At 32.2% G+C, this 20,920-nt stretch overlaps 1 protein-coding gene across 6 annotated transcripts in view; it reads left to right on the top strand.

Moving 5' to 3' along the window:
- Positions 1 to 20,920, top strand: part of GRIK2 (glutamate ionotropic receptor kainate type subunit 2) — a 545,286-nt gene that overhangs the window by 83,189 nt on the left and 441,177 nt on the right. The gene's annotated exons all lie outside the window — the stretch shown is intronic.

Below are 20,920 nucleotides of genomic sequence, written 5' to 3' on the forward strand. Positions count from 1 at the left end.
AGAGCGACTGAGTATTTATGAGGCTGGCTTCCTCGTGGGTATCCAAAGGATTACTGTTGGATCGGCATGATGTAAATGCAAGTTGGAGAAGTGGCATGTAAGGAAACAGATTATGGAAACCCTATTAATGGGTTTTCACTCCAAGCTACAGAGGAGACATTTAAGCAAGGAATTGCCATGAGGTGGACTGCCCAGAATATACTTTTGAGTTTGCTTTACTTTAAGCATTGGAGCCACCTTGACCCACTCTTTGGTGGCTGAAGGAAGACCAGATTGAGAAAGAACCTCAATGATCTACTACTCTTGGCTTGTACTTTTGTTTACTGAACCTAAAAGTAGGCTTCAAAAATTCATTCCATCAAATGTATTTCCACATTTCGACAGTGGTAAATTAGAATGGAGCTCCCTCTGTAGATAATGCAACAAACAAGGAGAATAGGAGCCAGAGTTTACACTTGGGTAATCTACTTTTGATTCTTGCACATAAGATTCTCTGTAATGATTGTGAGGAGTTTTAATTTGTGGATGCCTCTCAGTGACCAGGTACATGAAATACCACAGAATCCTGAGAAGGATGCAGTTATGTGGAATGAGAATAAGTCTTAATATTTTGTCTTAGGTATTTGGTTATAGTGCACTAGACTTCAAAATCATACACCCTGGCCAGCGTTATTGAGGCAGCAAAGTTTGTCTTTAACTTACTCCATCTCTTTTCTTCAGACAGTTTCATAGATGAGAGAGAATTTTGGGGGAAGAAGGGCTGATACTGCTCCCCAATTCATGCTACACAGAGAACTACTTACTCTGCCTCTGTGTAATAGTAATATATTACTACAATAATAATGTAGCAGTGTTTAATGTTTAGTAATGGTTTAGTCAAAATAAGATTAAAATACCCAGATCACTTTTGCTATGAACCAGAAAAAGAGCCTAAGTATATTTCATGGAAGTGAACACTGGTCTAAACGTTTGAAGACACTGACCGTTCTAGAACTGACTCTGCTTTTGATCAACCTTACAAACATTCAGAAGTCTACCTTTCTCTGAAGCCTCAGTTCTTCATCATAAACTGCAGGTAAAAATATCAGTCCTACCACGACCATAGCATTATTAGAAAGATGAAAGGAGATGGTGCATGCGAATGGAAATCGTAATTATTTTTTGCTTGTATGGGAACACTGTTGTTTTATAATATTTTGACAAAGAGCTTTGCCAGCCATCTTGTCAGATATGAAAATCATCAGCATGTACAATGTGACTTACATGGTTACAGACAAAATGTGACTTACAGTACAATGTCATGTAACTTACACATACAGCCTCTCTGTTGTTTTGCATCATTCATTTGTTCACTCAACAAATATTTATTAATATTCTGTAATTATATGATGCTTTAGGTGCTGGAGATACAGCATTACCTAAAAAAGACAGAAATCTTTTATTTCATGCAGCTTGCCTTGGAGTACAGGAATAACAAAATTAGGGAGAAGTTTTTTCAGAATTATGTAGGAGATGGCACTTTAACATTGAATAAATGTTATCTTTTTATTTCATTAGTAGGAAAAGACACTATCTATTAAGAACAAAATTTGTATTTTTATCTTTTAATTAGCAAGAAATATGTACACACTCTAATCTCTCAGAAGTTAAAAAATACAAACTATAATCCTTTTGATTTTTGATTGAAATGGATGTCAATTATAAAGACATAAGGTCTACTGTTTTCCCTTCTTTCTATTTAGACTATGTTTGAAAACTTAATATAAACAAGCTCTAAATAGATATGAGTCTTAAAATATTTTAGGGATCATTAGTGCTTCTAATACTATTTTTTAATATCTTCTCCTCCTTATAATCATTCTGCCCTGTATTTAAACAGATTCTTCTGATTTAATTGTTATCGAAGAACTCAAAGAGTGTTTATGATATGCTTAAAAGTTCCCTCCAATAGTAGCAATATAACTTCCATAGTCTGAGAGCCTCAGAGTTAATGAAATCTGTAGACAGGCCATGTGGGTAGAGGATGTGAAAAAAGTCATGGGTTATGATTTTTAGTAAGCTTATGGTTTCATTCCATGGGACAATATTTTACCAACAAAAGAAAACTGCCATTGGTTATAGTATGAACAACTTGTTAAATGTTCACACACAGCTGATAAAGGTGATTTTGGTATTAGATTAATCTGAGAGATTGTCGAGAGAATTATTCTTTTCACTTGGGGCTTGTTTCAGTTAATATAGTTATTGTCGGATGGCTATTGGTTTTGGAGGAACCTTGGTTCTAATTTTGTTTTTACTGTATGTGACTTGGAAGCCACTTTTATACTCTGGGTTCATCTTTCTTCATCTGAAATAAAGTGATCAAATGTCTAAATTTCTTTGTTTAGGATCTTACATTCACACATGTAAACATTTTTGTTTTCTTTGAAACTTTTGCTTAATTTTCAAAATGATTTTCTTGATATTAAATTCCTGATAATAGGTGGGTTTACCTTTTCTCTTCTACAGGGCATAGATTTCTATGTATAGAAAATATGTAAATATAATTGTTAGAGTTTTCTTTATATTACTAGAAGTTAGAGGAAGAACTGACAAGGTATAGAAAAGAAGCTAAATAGTATTTCAGGAGGTTATTATTTTTTTTAGAAAAATAAATTCTTCTTAAAATATATTTGTCTTAAATGATAGAGTTGAATATCTATATTTTTTATTTGAATTCTAAGACTTTTGCACTTTTGAACACTATAACCATTAGATTTATTTTTTAAATTTTTTTGTTTATTTTTTTAATTAGTCAACAGTCAATATTATTTTATATTAGTTTCAGGTGTATAGCACAGTGGTTAGACATTTATATAATTTAAGAAGGTCCCCACAATAAGTCTAGTACCCACCTGGCACTATACATAGTTATTGCAATATTATTGACTGTATTCACTATGCTGTACTCACATCCCTGTAACTGTTTTACAACTACCAGTTTCTATTAACCCCTTCACCTTTTTCACCCAGCTCCCCAACCCCCATCCCATTTGGCAAACATCAGTTCTCTGTATCCATGAGTCTGTTTCTGTTTGTTTTATTTAATATTGAACATAAACCTACTTATAGAGTGCCTCCATTCAACTGTGGTTCCAGACGTACAGTGCCAAAACGTCATAAACACTCAGGGAAGAGTATGCCCTATTTACATAAGTAGGTGATACATGATTAGCTTTTATCTTAGGAGTAAAAATTGCCATGACAGTCATCTCAGAAAGACACTATTTTCCATTGTTACTGTGGCTAGAAGACCTTGAAAAGTGGAGTGGGACACTTTATGTTGCATGGGAACTCTAAAGAGCCAGGGAAGTGCCTGGAGGCCAGCTGATTATTCTCCTATGGAAACCCATTAATTTAAAACATAAGCAAAGTCTAATTGTAATTTTTACTTCCCAAGCACTTATTCATTTTTCCTTAATATAGTGGTATTTTTTAATATGATAATATTTTGAAACTGAATGCTGAATTGTGAAATCAACATCTTGCCTATCATGGCAACATGGTGCGTGTGTGCGTGCGTGTGTGCGTGTGTGTGTGTGTTTTCTAAACTTACCAATTTATTCTTTTTTGTAATTAAGCTGTTGAAATTAAAGAAGTCTTCTTAGGTGCTGTTCAGATAACTAGCTAGGTTTCTCTAGGCATGTCATGCTCTTCTACAGAATTCTCATATTCTAAGTAAGTGAAATGATCTATAGGACTCCAGGTAAGCTGGAGTATCTATCAATAGTTCTCTGACAGATGCTTGAACTATGAAACCCCATTATTAGAGAGTTTGTTCTCTAAATGAAGGTGCTACTAAAAGTATGTTTTATCAGTTTTGAAAATATATTTTTCATCTGAAAGAAAAAGTCCAAGCTTAGAATTATAGTATAGTTATTAGAGAAAGGAAAATGATAAAATGGTAGTGATATTCCTAAATGACTATAGTTGCTATCAGAATATAAATATGACTTAATCTGATTAAGAGTATGTTCAGCAACATGCCATTTCCATGAACTGCCATGGAGCAATAGCACCATGGTCTTTATTTACAAGGGATTTCTGCTGTCCATGGAAGGATAAAACATGGATGCTGATGGAGATAACTAACAAAAATAATCATTGAATAATAATGTATTTAGAACATAGTACAAGCAATGTACTACGTTAAACATATTTAATACGTCCTCGTTAAGTGATCAAAAGAGTCCTATGAAGTGGGACTATTGATATCTCCAGTTCGTGGATGAGAAAACAAAGATTAGAAAACGTAAGAAACCAGAGGGGAAGGGGAAAGGGGAGCAGTGGAAAGGGGAAAGAGGGTGAAATACATGGTGACGGAAGATTCAACTTGGTGTGGTGGAGACACAGTGCAATACACAGATGATGTATTATAGACCACCCAAAACCTACATAATTTTATTAACCAATGTCATCCCAATAAGTCTAATAAAATAAAATAAAAAATAGCAAATATCTGGTTAAGTAGAAAAATTTTTTCAGTCCCACTTCCCCCCAAAAAAAAGGAAAAAATAAATGTAAGAAACATCTCCAAAGTTATATGGGCCATACATCTTGAAAGAATCAAATCCCAGGCAGTCTCATGATATTCTTTTAATTTCCTCATGAACCTGAACCCATGAAGGAGTATCGTCCAGAGAATTCCTATAGGGGTTCAGAGGAGGCAGTCATAGTTAAGGAAAGCATCGTGAAGGAAAGGGACTTTGGCTGTGCTCAGAAATTAGTCAGTATCTTATATTGGTCAGCTTTGGCTGCCATAACAAAACACTGCAGATTGGGTGGCTTAAACAGTGGACATTTATTTCTTACAGTTCTGGAGCCTGGGAAGGCTAAGATTAAGGTTCTGGAAGATTTGGTTCCTAGCGAGAGCCCTTTCCTGATTTGTAGACAGCCACCTTCCCACTGTGTCTTCACATGGAGGGGGAGAGAAGAGAGAGCTCTGGTCTCTCTTCTTTTTATGAGGGTAGTAATCGCATAATGGAGGCCCATGCTCATGACCTCAGCTGAAACCTAATTACCTCCTCAAGGTCCCATATCTATAGCCAAATATCATAATGGGGATAAGAGGTTGCAATGTATGAATTTGTGGGGCATAAACATTTAGTTTGTATTGAATAGGGGTATTACTTTAAGAGAAACATTAATATAAGAGATCACAGTCACATGTATTTTAACAATTTATTCATAAGGTTACTAGGTGTGCTTCTTTCCAATATTTGGCTTGCCTGCGGTATAACTTTTCTAACAAGAAGAATAACAAAACCATAGCACAGCAGCCTATGGAAAGTGATCACAGTGGCAAAATCATCAATAACAAGGAAATCCTTATCTTAATATAGGCACTGTCCTAAGTACTTCTCAAAAAAAGTTTATTGAATCCTCATTTCACTTTTTGATGATAGAGTGACCTGGCCGATGGAGAAAATATTAGCCACACATATGTATACTTTTTTAAAGTACAACCGATGTAATGAGAAAGTAAGAGAAACACTGCAGAGGTCAGAAACTGTGAGAAAATTTGCATATAGTGCAGTCTACCACTTCATGGTGATGACCCTTTACCTTCGATGAGTCTCATGTGTGAAGGCAGGGTACCTTCACACACACCAAGCTGGAAAATGCAACCCTCAAGTGGCTACTCTCTCAGTGAGTTTATGAGGAAAAAGAATAAAAAAATGTCAAAATACAAAATTGCGTTTATCATTCTAGACCTTGTTTCTAGATAAGAGAAAAAAAGAAAAATCTCATTCATTTGGGCCTGGGATTTACACTGCCACTATAGGTGGCCTGAAAAATGCCAAGTCAAAAAAACAGTCAAGTTGTCTTGGATTGGTTGCCAGGCCCATGACAGAAGCAAACACCAATTTGCTCTGGAGGGATGCATTTCAATTTTTTAAATGTTTCCGAATGTTTTCATTGTAAAAAATTCAAACATATAAATAATGAAAAAGTAGTACAGTGAAAACCCATATACCTACCTCTTAGATTCAGCAATCGTCAGCATTTTGCCAAATTTATTTTATATGTCTCTTATCTATCTGTATGTACCTTTCCATTTTTTATCTCATTGAAATTTGAACATAAGTCGTAGAGATCATGATGTTTAAGCCATACTTATTTCAGCATATACTTCCAAAAGTTATATACCACACTATTATCTTCATCAGTTCTAAGGTAGTAGTTTATATAGTTTATGCAAACATATATATATATAATATATATTATATGTGTTTATGCATGTACTATATGCACATATATGTATGTATTAATTGAAAGTTCTAAATGCTTATTAGGTAGAGTTGAAAACTTTTTGGCAAGAATTATTTCCATTATGTATTTCATATTGCATCTCATCAGGAGGTGCAAGAAATTAGGATGTTGCACTGTTAGTGAGGCTAAGATTGATCACTTGGTTAAGGTAGTGATTACCAGATATTTTTGTAAATGAACTTACTTTTTTCTTTGCCATTAGCAAATTAACCTTTGGATGATACTTTGCCCCTAGTCGAATATCTTGCTTCTAGATAACTTTTTGCTTGTTAGTTCCAGCACCCTATAATGATACTAGCTGAATCATTTACTTTATAAATATTTAATATTTATTAGCTGATGCTCTTCTGTAATGATGAATTTTCTTTTGTCAATGGAAAGGAAATACACTTTCTCCTAAAGGGTAAATGATTATATTTTCCCTTCAATTGTCAATTCTCAGAGAAAGTTATTGGCATAACAGTCACTTCCAATAAGGGCAAGTCGGTCTCTTCACCTCTTTTTTTCTCTCTCTTGAGTATCACTATGAACTCATTAAAAAAAAAAATTCTTTCACAAGTTATAATAAATTACAGTTATTGTTTATTTGAAGGCCACGTTGTCTTAAACTATCTCTTGTATCTTGTTTACATACTTTCATTTGTTTTTCAAGGTTTCTTTCCTGTGTAGCACAAAGTGTCTTAGGCTATACTTACACTTGCCCTGCCCCAGAGCTAGAATGAGATACTTCTCCAGGGAGCCCCAGAGTAGTGTACTTTAGAGATTGACAATTCCCTTAGATAACTTTACCAGGAACATGGACTCACACACGCCATTGAATCACCATTACCAAATGAACTTTTAATGAATGTAATTTGGGAAGCAGAATAAAAGTTTCTTGAAGTGAGATCAGGGATGCAAAAAGGAATTATCAAAGAAAATGAAACCTTTATAATTTTATTGACAAATGTTACCCCAATTTAATAAATAAAATTATCAACATATGTCTAAATCAGGGATTTATTATTGTATTAAATAATCATGATAAATTTGTACAGTTTTAAATAAGAACTAAAATACTAGATAAAAGTAACATAGATCTGAAGGACAGTGATCAGAGTTAAAGCATTGTTACCTTTGCATTCTTTTGATTAAATTTAGATTATGTTAAGTTAAATGTATACTCTCTAAATCTAGGGTACCATGACAAGAACAGAAGCAAGTACAGAGGCGAAAATGGACAGAGTAGAGCAGGGGCAAGCATAAGTTCAGTCAAGGAGCCTGAGCAGTTTGCAGTCCTTGCCTATGTGAGAACATATTCTTTATACATTAGAACCCTTGAAGTTTAAAAACTTTACAACATGTTGTTTTTACTGATTATACTGTTTATAAAGCTAGTAAGTATTTGTTATAGAGGATTTGAAATACCAAATTATATACTTCAGAATAAATATACCTCTTAATACATTTAAAAACAAATAATACTCAATATTTGTAATACTATATAAATTCACATATATATATAATAATGAAAATTATCTGAAATTTTTTCATTTAGAGATTATCAATATTTTGATACATCCTCTCCAGAATTTTTCTATTTTTTCTATTACCTATAATCTATAAACTTACATTAATATATTTGAATAAACATTAATATATACTATATATTATATAATCTATTATTTATACATTTATTGTCTACCTACCTACCTACTTATTTACCTACCTACCTACTTATTTACCTACCTACATATCTACCTGTTTATCTAAATTCTCACCAGTTGTGTCATTTAAGGTGCAGATGAGCTCTTTTTTTTTTTTTTACATAATATTTTTCTAAGTAAATATTTATATTGGATTTTCCTTTCCTAAGTTATATACTAAGAGGGAAAGTAGGATGCACAAGGAAAGATATGTGCTGGTATTTTGTTTATCTGGATTTTTCTAAGGAGGAAAATAAAGTAGCAAAATGACTGCATGGCCAAAAGTATCCAACCTGAAAATAAGCCTTTTTAGGAGCAGTGAAGTGACACAATGCCTGTAATTTACTTTGGAAGTATGCCTATAACTCCCATTAGTAATAATGAAAGTTAATGACATGCCTTATGGGATCAGACAATGGTCTTCAATATTCGTAACTACTTGCTGGGGTAGAAGCTATTCTGTATTGTCAGTGGGTGTCAGTTTGTAATTATAAATTGTACAAACACTATGCATGGTATGTATTTTGCCAACAAGTATTAACTTGGCGTCTAGAAAAATGCTTCAATTTCAGTGCCTGAGAAAAACAAAATCTGTGCCTTTTAAAGTAACAAGGTTTCAAGAGTAACTAAACATGCATGAAATATAATTTACTGCTTTCAAATTTAATGGGGAAGTATATGTTCTTGGATTTTTTTTTTTAAAGTTTAAGTGGTGATTTACCCCCAAATAATGAATTAGAGTGTACATCCATTTTCAAAAACTCTATAGTTATCCTGAGTTTGAAGGTCACTTATATTTTAGGTCCATATATTATTCACTTAGTTTATCTGATAACAAAGTTTTTATCAAATAAACCTTTGAAGTAGCTTCAATCATTGTTTCAGAAATAACCTTGTTACCTGTTGACCCCCTGGTTTTATGTTTGGTAAAGATACTAAAAAGTAATAGAGGAAAAAATGCACAGTTTTTATTAGGCTAAATAGATCTTGTTCACTTTCATTTTCTCTGCCCTTCTCCTCACTCCGCTCCAGTCTCTCTTTCCAAACACACTAAACTCCTTTCTGCCCCCAAACTTTCACATGTGCTGCTCTTTCTTCTTAGTGGGTTCTCTTATTCACTCTCCTTTCCATTCTCCAATAACCAATTTCCTTAAGTAAGCCAACTTAAAAAGTTAACTCTTTTGTTCTTTCTCCTCACACTCTTTTTTTTCTTCATTTTTTATAGACTATACCACAACTCTATATTCATCTTTCTATTTGCTTATTTATAAAATTTGTACCTCCTGCCTTAGATGATAAGCTGCACATGTCAGTGATCATACCTAACTTTTTAACCATCTGTTTCCAATGTTTGCCGTAGTGTTGGGCGCATAGTAGATGCTCAATAAATATTTTATTGACTTAATATGGAATGAATCACTGCATGAATAAATTTGAAATATGAACATTTTGGAAGATTCAATTCACTTTTTATTGATCTTTGTCAGAATATGATATTTTTCACCTTTGATTTTCACATTTTAAAATGAGATATTTTTGTTCTACTAGATAGGCATATGTAGTTGACAAGAATGCTGAACTTATTATTGCTCATTCTCTTTTATGTACCTAATATTATAAAATTTCACACTTAGTACTAAAGATTTATTCCTTATCTAAAGAATTCCATATGTTCACATTTATAGCTAATTTAAAGTTAACATTATATTCTGCATTTTAAAAGTGCTATGAAATTTTACTTTAAAATAAGAAATAGAAATTTATGGCTAAAATATTCTAAATTATGCTGATTGAATATTCCAATTTAAATTTTAAACATTATTTTTACAAGCTCATGTTTTATTAGTAAACATTGTTATAAACACTGTAGAGATGAGATCTGTTTACAAAAGACTTTGACATGCAATGATAAAGTTTGCTTTAGAATAAGTCAATAATATTTGAATTAGCAATGCTATTTACTTTTACTTACCAAATTCAAATGTCTTGGTCAATTTAAAATAAAATATTCTATCTTCTTTAGCAAACTTTATGCTTTTTATTTATATAGTAGTATATTTTATGGCTGTCATAAGAAAAGGTTCTATTTGTTTCAGAATGTTCAATTAATTCTGTAGCAAGTAAAGTTTAGGATTGTGTTGGTTTATAAAAACAACAATGATATTAGTACATTTTAATGTATTTGGTTTCTGTGATTTCCTTAAATACTTTGCTTTATTTTTATGTTTTCCTTTCTTGTTTCTTTTTGGAGGAAATAGTTAATTTTCCAGATTTTTTTTTTTTTTTTTTGCTACATGTAGATTTATAGGCATAGTATAGGCATATATTCTATTTTAAGATCATTAGTGTGGGCACCGGGTTACAAAGTCTATGACAGTGCTTGACACTTAGTACTCAGAAAATATTTGTTTACTTTCTTCTTTAACTAACTGGTGAAGGGACCAAGTGAACTGATATTTCCTCTAAGTAGCAGGAAAGGACCAGATTGAATATTCTAGGTTTTCACAATATCGCACATGTGATCTGTATTTTGTAATATAACATTTATATTTTTGACTCTGATTCTTTATAACATTGTTGGAAGGACATGTCATTCTCACTTATTGACATAGAAACTTGAAACACTATGAAGTGAAGCAATTTGACCTAGAAGTTAATCTAATTAATGGTAGATTCTGGATTAAAGGATTTAAGGTAACTTCAATCCTCTATCAAACTGTCAATATTGATTATCTATGTAAGCACAAAAGAATTGTTTTTTTTTTTCCAAGAAGTTGGTTATCTTTGCATATTGATTTTTTTAAAATCAAATGAGTCTAGGAATTTAAAATGTTGTTTCAACTAAGTGCGTAGGTCCATCACTATGATAAGTTAGAATTTATGACAGATATATGGGATTTACATAAGGAGTAGAGATTTTTTTTCTTAGTCTTTATGTTGCTAGGATTTGGCATGATCTGTAACTTTTTTAGACAAGCACATTAATCTTATATGGAACTAAATTTGTTTGAACAGACAATTGATTAACTTTTAGGTGAAGGTGACTTTGCAGAAAACTACTTTTGGTGAACGGTTTTCAGTCTGAACTTGATGAGTTTTAATATACTTGATGGGTTTTCCTCTGTGTGATTTTGAATGAATTTAAATAGAAAAAGCATGAATTTGCTTTTCTTGATAGTATTCTTGTCCTACATGATCAATAGAAAGAAAGTGAGTACTAAGAAAGCAAATCTCTGAAAGACTAAAATTATTTTTTGAAAGCCATTATTCTTCAAAGGCTTTTATTCATATTTATTGGTAGTTTAAGCTTTTGTTTATAATCCATTCTGCATCTTTTAACAATGTGGAATAGTGGGAAGTGTCCACTACCAAAACCAAAGCTAGGGTTTGGATCTCAACTCAGTTAATTTAATAAGGTCAAACGTATCTGTAAGTTGAGTAAACAATATCCACCTTTCAGGGTTTTAATGTAGAATAATATAAGATATGTTAAATGTTAGATCACTGCCTGTTAATGTACTTGATAAATGCTAGTTACTGTTTTCTATACTTTATAAGTTCTGATAACTTTCTTCTAGATTGCTCTTTTATTAAAAAATGGAAATTGCCACATTTCTTGAGATAATTATGATGCTGTTACCTTTTCAATATTAATGACAGGAGTGTTTTTTAGCTTGAGAACCAGGTCCCTTGGCAATCATATAAATACAGATTTAGAGGAGAACAAAGATTCCAGAACATGTTAAAAATCATAACAAGCATTTTGAATAAATGAAGGATATAGGGAAAACTTCAACCTGTATTTCGGTATTAATATGTAATTCTACTAAAACATATTTGGGTGTTTTTTTTAATTCCATTAAATAGGGAGAACTACTTTTCTAAACATCTATTTTTAAACAATTTTCAAAACTAAAGAGTCTAAGAACTGAAGGTAGTTTTTTTTTTCTAAACTATGCAATTAATTAAAAATTCAAAGACTGGTTATTATTATGCATATAATACAAAGTTGAACTTTATAGTAAGCGATGATTTTTATGAAGTTACTTATATCAGTTATCTTGCTTGTAATTTTAGATTGCATATTGCTGCACAAATACTTCAGCGGCAACATATGTCACATTTATCTATTCAATGATTACACTTCATTGTGTCTAGACATATTCCAATGGGCTTGACATTCAAATTGAGAAGCGAGGCCATTACCAGTCAGTATACCCTGTAGATCTACATCTGGCATACCCATTTGCATTTTTCCAAACACAGCCAAATCTGTAGGAAGAACTGGAGTAACCTTATTTGAAACCCGGCTCTACTGCTTACTAACAATGTAATTTTGGGAAAGTTATTTAGCATCTCTGAATTTTAGTTTCCTCATCTCTTGTATTTTGATAGTAATTCATATAACAATGAAATATTATTACTCTTTGGCAAAAATTAATGAAATTGATATAGGAAAACAGGTACTCATACACTGTTGGTGATACTATCCATTATTTAAAAAAAAAAAAAACAGGGCAATTTGGTGTGACCTACTAAACATTAAAAAGTACATTTCCTTTGGCTCAGTAATACCAAATCACTGGCATCAATAGATTTATATACAATGATGTATATTGGTATATTATAAATAATAGGTAACTTTGGAGACACTTAAATGTTCATTATCTGGCAAAAATTAAATGAATCATGGTATACTCATGCAGCATGAAAAAGAATGTCCTGAAATGAAAAGATATCTGAAACATTAAAAATGAAAATAAATTATAGGTTATGGAAAGTATATTATTATTTATGTAAAAATGTTAAGAACATAAAGGTAATTAATATGTAATTACAATGTCCCTATTAATTAATGTAATTGTTATGTACTATTATAATTCCTTTGAAGAGCACTAAAATGATATACAATTATTAATAGTGGTTTCTTTTAGGGGAAGAATGCTATAATATCTGAGTTTTGGTGGCTGTTGGATACATTTATATGTAATCAAAACTCTAAAGTTAAAAGAAATACAACTAAATTTTTTTCAAAATAAGTAATCCCTTCTTTCCGCTGTTATTAGTTCCCTTGTTATCATTCTAGTTCAAAATTTTCATGAACTCACTAGAGGTTCTCACCCAAAGTGGGAGGGACAGGATACTCTTGAGTGTAGATAAATTCTGTGCAGCTACATTTACCATCTTCTCTCATTTAGTGCCTACCCTCCCCGCACCCGCCCCCCCACCCCCAAGCTTGGCATGATAGCTTAGTGAGGCCTGACTGATAGGAGGGGCTTATGTGCTACAGGTGATATTGCTTGCTCACAAAGAAGTGGTCCTAAAAAATTAAAACCCAACATCAAGGGGAAAGGCAGAGGGAAAAGATCCTTAAACACGAAGGAGGAGTAAACAAAAGAATAAAGGAAAGCTAAGAGTTTGTGGCATTTGTGGAGCTTGGGAAAGACCATTTTAAGAAGAAAAGTGGTCAACTATGTCAAAACTTGTAGAGAAGACAAATTCATTAAGTACTGAAAAATGTTTTTTTGTTTGTTTTAGCACAAAGTGATAATTGTCGATCTTGGTGAGAACAGTTTCAATGGAGTTTGGGGGAGAGGAGTTAAGATCTAGTTCAAAATAAATTGAACTAGAGACTGAGAACATAGTTGTTTTAGACTACTCTTCAAAGAAATTTGGCTATGAGTAGGAGGGAGGGCAGATTTGGCTGTGTATTTCCCACATACCATAAGAAACATGCATAAAAAAAATGTGTCCCTCGATATGATCATGGTGAGTTGCAATTCAAATGTCATACTTGTTAAGTCAGTTTTTTTTTTTTTTTAATAGGTGCACTCTGCATATACTTTTGTTTGTTTGTTTGCTTTAGGGAGCAATCTTATTCTATAAAGTGCAGCTCTGGCATTAAGTCTAAAAAATACTGTTTATGTAGTCTTTGGTGGGTTTTATGTCCTAGATTTTTGAGGCGTGCATGGTTTTTATTACCCACATTGTTCAGTTAACATGCGTTTCCATGTTTCATTTCCTTTATAAGTTTTCAGTTCTGCTTTCATGTCTTCCAGTACCTAGCACATTTTATGCCAAGAGAAGTTCATTTGTTGCTGCTTGTGAAAATGTTGCTCAAGCTAATGTTCTTTAGCCAATGACTTGTGGAAGTTTTCCTACATGAATCAGCTGGCAATAGTCTGCTACTTCTCAGAGAAAAGTAAAGAGGATTTTCACACCTTGGCCCAACCTGCTGACTCTCTTTCATTCAATGCTTCAGTTCTCTGTGACCTCTGTACTCATTAGCATTAACACTAAAATACAAAGGCTATTTGGCCTATTGTACCAATCTGGAAATCTAAAAAAATGGTGCTAGAATGATATCATCCATGCCACATAGACATTTCCTTATGAATGCATACAAGTCCCCTCAGTTTATTGATCTAATTTTACAAAGTCCTAAATGTATTAGTGGTAATTGTACCAATTTAAAATGAAAAAAAAAAAAAAATTAGAGGAGGGCAGAGAATGGTCAACTCTCATTTCTGTATGAGATGAGACCCTAAAGAAGATTAAATGTATACAATCTCATGTACAGAAAACTACTTGAAAAATGTAGAAATCAGAAGACATTTTGTTTTTATCTGAAAAGTGGAGCAAAAGGAGTGGCAATCTCTAATTAGTCCGTTGATAAAAGTTATTAAAAAAAAACCTAAAATATATTAAAAGTAAATTTTGAAATGGCATATAGAAGTTCTAAATGTGGCTAGAGTATGTCGTTATTAGGAATAGGTTAACAAACTGCAGATTAATCAATATACAAACCCTTTTCTAAGTACTATGTGCCAGGCATTGTTACAATGCTTTGCATAAACGAACCAATTTTATGCTATCACTGAATGAAATATGTTGTAATTATTTTAATTTTTTAGATGAGGAAGAAAATACATAGTGAGATTCAATACCTTGTCCATTGTCACACTGCTGCGAAGTAGCAAAGCTGGGGTCCATGTCCAGGCAATGGGCCCTGGCGCCTAGACTAACCCCGCACTTGGCTGCTCTCCACTAACAAACACTCTTCATGGGAATTAGGATTCGGTTCAGATAGTGGGATTTTTTTTTCTTTCTAACTGAAAGAAGTTGGAGTGTTTCATTTTTAAATAATCATATTCTCGTGTGAAAATTCCCAATCCATATCCTTCCCAGTGCCTTAATCTTTCAACATAACATAGAAGAATAGAGAGCATTTGTTCTATGCCTAAATGAGGCCACACATATTTAAATAGTTTAAAAATAGTATAAATATGGATATTTCTAAATATGTAACTTTAGGACTGAAATTTTTACCTTTCACTTATGTATTTGGCTTTATGTATACTAGAGGGATATGTACTTTTTAAAAAGTACATGCTTCAGAGTTCCATAGAAATGCAGTTAAAATCATATTAGCAGATATTTTTATTTTTATTTTTATTTCTTGACTGGGTAGACTACTGATTCATAAAGATCAATAGAGATTTTTTTTCTAATTTTGAAAGCAGCTGCTGATATAGTTAACTCCTGATGTATTTTAAATGACTAATAATTTTATATATTGAAAGGTCTCAAATTGTATACTCATGTGAATATTTTGTGGGAACTGCTGAACTGGGTAAAGATATGAGGGAAACTTTGCAAGAATGTCTGATGTAAATAAACCATTGTACTAATTTGAGACTTATCTAAATTGGGTTGGAATGATTAATTGATAAAAACTCTCTGCTGTTCTTAGTATCACTAAAGTGATGTTCACTTGATTTAGACTACTCTTTGTGGAAAGTAGGAAGAACAGCTATGTGACTTCCCACAAAGCTCAGAGCAGTTAAGACAGTGGTCTTCACTATGTGTACATGAACCTGTTTATATATTTAATTAATCATGACTGTTAGGGTCAGATGTTTTATTTTTCATGGACTTTGATAATTTATTCCTGATTTGACAATGTTAGAAATCTTGAAATCATAAACTGATTTTTAACACTTCATTTAGAAATTTACTTCCTTCATATATATAATTATTTTTTGTTTAGAAAATCTGTTCTTTAAAAATGAGTTTATATTAAGCATGCATAGTAGGTGCTTTAATTTAGAGCACTTTGTTCTAATAAATTGTGTTACTCCAAAGAGCAGAAGAGTTCATTGCTTTTAGAGAGATAATTTGTTATTGCCTCAGAGAAGTATCTATTTGTTGCCTGTATGCTTAAACACACCAATGATATTATTCTATTCATGTATTAGAAATGTTTCCTTCTATAGGTTGTCACCAGAATTTTCCTATAGGGGTTAAGGCCAAGTTTCATTAAAAAAGTCAAAGATGAAGAACTTAGATTTAAAAAAAAAATCTTAAAAGTTAAAAAAGGTGAAGCTATACTATATTTACACAATGGAACGTTATTCTTTGGACATAAATATGTATAGATTGCAGCTAAAATAAAGCTGAATTATAGAATCATAATATGGAATGAAAAACATAAGCTGTATAGGTCAACATAGAGTATCATCCAATTCTTATAAAGCTCACATAGAATCAAAACTAAGCTGTGTATTATTTAGTAAAATGAAAATGTGCAATGAAACTATTTTTTAAAAGGAGGCAAAAAGAATGGTAAATACAAAAATCAGGACAATGCCCCTATTGGGGAAGGGCTGAGTTTGGAGAGAAGATGCTATTTTAGGGTTTAACTTAATGATGAGATCACAAGAGTTAGTTTTATCATCATGCTTCATAACTTGGATCCAGCAAACACTACATAATAGAAAAAAACTGGAAGACAGTAGTTAATTTCTTGCCTGTTTGTCATTGTATATGCCTTAGAAAAAACTAGTGAAGTGGGAAATTTAGGCAATTAAATAGTTGTTATATTCACATAAGATCAAATAATAGGCTTACTGATTCTTTTTAGATAGGATCAAATCATCCTGTCTTAAAGCATCGTATTTTCTCTACTTAATCTTCATTTCAATGGGAGAATCACTTCAGACCAAATTAAAAAATGTAAGAGAAAATTAAATCTAACAAATATTTACTGACCTCTTGCACTACTTGTCAGAAGGTGTGTTGGGTACTGTTGAAGTCCCAGAGTGAGTACGATAAATTTCTGTTTGTCAGACTCTTGAAGTTCAGCAGAGACAAGAGACTAAACATTGTTTAACTATAATTCCAATTAGTACAAATTCTGAAAACACAAAAAGTTATGTAAATTTAAATGAAGGGAGGTACTTGAGACTAATCCATCCCTTAATATTATAAGAAGATGTGAATAAAGCAAAGCCTTACATAACAGCTTATTTAGAAAAAAGACTAATTTTGTCAATTCTCCCTTTGCTTTGATCATTACATAAGTTTGCACATTTCCCATCTTTAGGAGTTTCTTTTTAAGATGTTAAGATGCAGAGGCAAATGTACAATTTCAGGAAATAACTGTGATATGGCTTATTCCAAACATATGTTTTATACCAGAGAATTTTGGCCCGGGTGACATGACAATTTATTTTATTTAAGAAGTTTATCACCTTCTCTAAGAATCAGTTTGGTATGTTGAAAAAGGCATCAAGTTTTAGAGAGACTGTTTGAATTCCATCTATGACATTTTCTATCCATATGACTTTAGGTAAATTATTTAACTTCTCCAAGTCTCTATTTCTTCATCTATACGATGGAATTGGTGAGAATTAAATTTTATGGTATATACAAAGCCGACCACAGTGGCTGTTATTTGTTTATATCCCCCATAATACCATATAGGACGTAAGGCCACTACAACCTTCGGTATATACAAATTGGATTTAAAAAACACTGAACTATTAATTCCTCAGTCCTGGACTGTTGTATGTACTGAGTGACTGAATTTATAAATGAATTAACCATTAAAAGCTGAAAGTTGAGGCTGTTTAAAGACTACTATCTAATTCAGCTACCAGCAAATATCTTTTTAAACAAAAATATGCACTTATCTTCCTGCCCTCAACAAAGCTTAGGAAGAAATTTTGAAGAAGTTCAAACTACCTTGTCTCCTCAGATTGGGATGGAGTGGCCATACACAGGAAATGATCCAGGCAGAGAATGAAGAACCTGGGAAACTTTCCATCTGCTTCTGAATTAGATGTTAACCTTGGACTGGTTATTTTGCTTGAAGTCCTGCCTATAAATTCAAAAATATCAAGGGTATTTATAATCAAATAGAAAGCATTGCATGCATTCCAAATGATATTTGGATTATTTGCAATTTGATATTTTCTGCTCTATTGCTTTGCTCTCTTAGTATGAATCATTGGAGTTGACTGTAGAAATGTCACTACTGTATGCACAACACAGTGCAAAGAATATAGTTTACATTTCAATCTCTTTCTTCCATCTATTCTGTTCAGCCTTCTTTCTGAAAAAGAACCAAACATTCATGAAGTATTTTAAATTTGTAATGTTATACTACTTGTTTAGAAATGATGTGAATCTATTTCAAATATATATTTATTTAATTTTAATTAACTGCCTAAACTTTCTGTCATATGTTTTTATTAAGAAATATACATTCGATTCCCTTTAAATAAATGACTATCTCAATTTTTAAAGAGGGATAGGTGAATTTATTTCAATGACATTAAAGTGGGTTTTGGCTTATAATTTCTTAAATAGAATAAGTACTATGACCTAGTAATCAGAAGCAACTATGATTATTTTGAGTCTTTGTAAACAAAAGATTGGATGATTTTGATTCTATCAATCAAGCATCTCTACCAACAATTTGGCTTTTGCTAGGTGAGAAGTAAAGCTATTTAAAATGTATTTAGCTTTCAAAAAGACTTTTTTTTTTACAAGTCAAATAATAATTTATAAGCCTAATTGGATATAGTGCACCTTAGTTTATAACAATGGTTTACTTCTTTAACAACCAATCTATTTCAGAGGTGTTCAGGCAGACTTGAGAATCTGTTTAATCTTAGGTTATCTGGAAAGCAAGCATGCAAACATTTTAAAGGAACATTGATGGAAGGCAAACTATGATTTCAATTAAAGAAAGTGTTTCTGTGGTTATTCAGAACTTAGCCAAATGTGCTGCAGCTACAATACAGATATTGAGGAACAGCTTAAACCTTTGCTCTCTGAACCTGTTTTCTAGGAGCAAGAAGAGCCTCAGCTCACTAAGTCTTAGAACATACAAGTTTAGGGCTATTTTTCTGTTATCTGGCACACCTTAGCTGAACTTCAGAAATTATATTAAATTTCATCGTTTTATAAAAGAAATATGATTAGCTGTGGAATTGCTATGCTGGCTTACATGATTCCTCTGGGTTTCAAAGTTTGCATCTGTAATCATACGTTGTCTTCTGTAGATTACTTACATTGGCTTGGAGAAAATGACATTTAGATGTTACTTAACAATTCATCACCTTTGGACTTATGCATGTGTGTAGGAAAAAAAGTATATTGAAAAATGAACTTTGAAAGTATTTATCAAGGCATTGGTTTCATTAATATAACACATGGTAATATATTATTAAGCACTGATACATGAGCAAATTTATACATATGTCTAGGCTTCTTGTAGTTAAGAGGAAGAAATATTTAGTTTAGCTTTAATATCCAAATATAGTTACAATAGTAAAGTCGTTTAGTAGTACAACTAATATTAGTTTCATAGTCTATAAAGTTACTGCTGATAGTGTGTTCCATGGACCAGCAGCATTGGTGTTTCTTTGGAAGTGGTTAGAAATGCAGTTTATATGACTCCAACCCAGATCTACTGAATCAGAACCTGAAGTTTAACAAGATTTCTAGTAATTCATATGAGCAATAAAGTTTGAGAAGCACTGGTCTAATGGATAGATCAGGTCTTGTGGCACAAAATTGTTGCTAACTAAATATGTGAAGGTTTTCTAAATGACAAAAGTGTAATTAATATTCACATTTAAAAAGTCTACATTTATAAGTTTTATTGTTTACAAACTGAAAAATTACTTAAAATAAGCTATGCGTACAAACCTTTTTAAGTTGATAGTGTGTGATAAAAATGTATTAGTGTGTTCAAAATCGAATACTGGTAAAATCTGAAAAGACATATGTGAAAATCAATTATAATTGATTTAATAATATTCCATAATATAGCATGGTACCTATTATTATAATTTAACCAAAATTAAAATTATATCTAACCTATTGAAGTAATGCATGTGAGAAGAGATGGAAAGGTTTGTTGCAGCAAATGAAATTACATCTCACTTCATCTAATTATATCAATAAGGAAATGAGAAAAATGGGTTGGTTGTATATGGAGCTAGCAGAAATTGTGCACATAAATAAACAAGTGAACATGACTAACATTTGTGACACCTGGCTAACACTCTGTGATTTATATAATTCCTGGCATTGCAGAGAACTTTTTTTCAGGTTTAGCAAAAAGAGTTCTGGCAAGGATTCTGCCATGGTAGGAGAGTTCTGGCAAGGATTCTGCCATGGTAGGAGACAGAGAGGCTTATTTTGGAAGAACACACCAGGGTGGGTGTGATGTAGGTCTTCTCAGGCTTTAGGCAGAATGCTGCCACAGCAGCTCCAATTCCATCATCCTCTCAAGGTCTTCTCCGGCCACCTTTGTTTCCACATTCTCAGTAAAAGTATCATTGTGTCTTATTGACTCACAATCTTTTTGTTTGGCTAGGTAAGTACATTCATGGTCTGAGAGTTTTGAGAGGAATAGATCTTTAAACAAACAACCTCCCCATGCCACCCCATCGACAAAAAAAAAAAAAAAAAAAAAAATAGGGCTACTATTACCACAAGAATGTGTAATGGTTTCCAGTCAGGCAATAAACACAAAATATCCAGCAAAGTAGGATTCATAAAAATAGAGCAAAATTATCACAAAAAAAAGAGATATTTCACTTTTTATAATGCAAATCTCTTTATCA

Source organism: Rousettus aegyptiacus, unplaced genomic scaffold, assembly GCF_014176215.1.
Source record: "Rousettus aegyptiacus isolate mRouAeg1 unplaced genomic scaffold, mRouAeg1.p scaffold_m13_p_1, whole genome shotgun sequence".
Taxonomy (NCBI): Eukaryota; Metazoa; Chordata; class Mammalia; order Chiroptera; family Pteropodidae; genus Rousettus; species Rousettus aegyptiacus.